Genomic DNA, 278 nt, shown 5'->3' with positions numbered 1-278 from the left:
CGCCCCCGGACCTGGGGGCTCCGGGCCCAGCCCTCAGGCCGGGTCGGACCCCTTGGCGACCCAGCCCATTCTTCTGGGAAGGCGGTGGATGAGGCGGCAAACTCAGCAGCGCATGAAAGTAACAAAGGCCGGTGTGGACCTTGGCCCGCACCCGTCTGTCCGAGGCTCCGTATAAATTATTCCCAGGAAAGCCTGGCTCGCTACCGGGGTGCGTGTGTGCGTGTGAGTGTGTGTGGGTGCGTGTGTGTGTGTGTGTGTAGCACCGGCTCCCACTGCCA

Source organism: Myotis davidii, unplaced genomic scaffold, assembly GCF_000327345.1.
Source record: "Myotis davidii unplaced genomic scaffold, ASM32734v1 scaffold211, whole genome shotgun sequence".
Lineage (NCBI taxonomy): Eukaryota > Metazoa > Chordata > Mammalia > Chiroptera > Vespertilionidae > Myotis > Myotis davidii.
Note: the sequence above shows the minus strand (reverse complement) of the source record.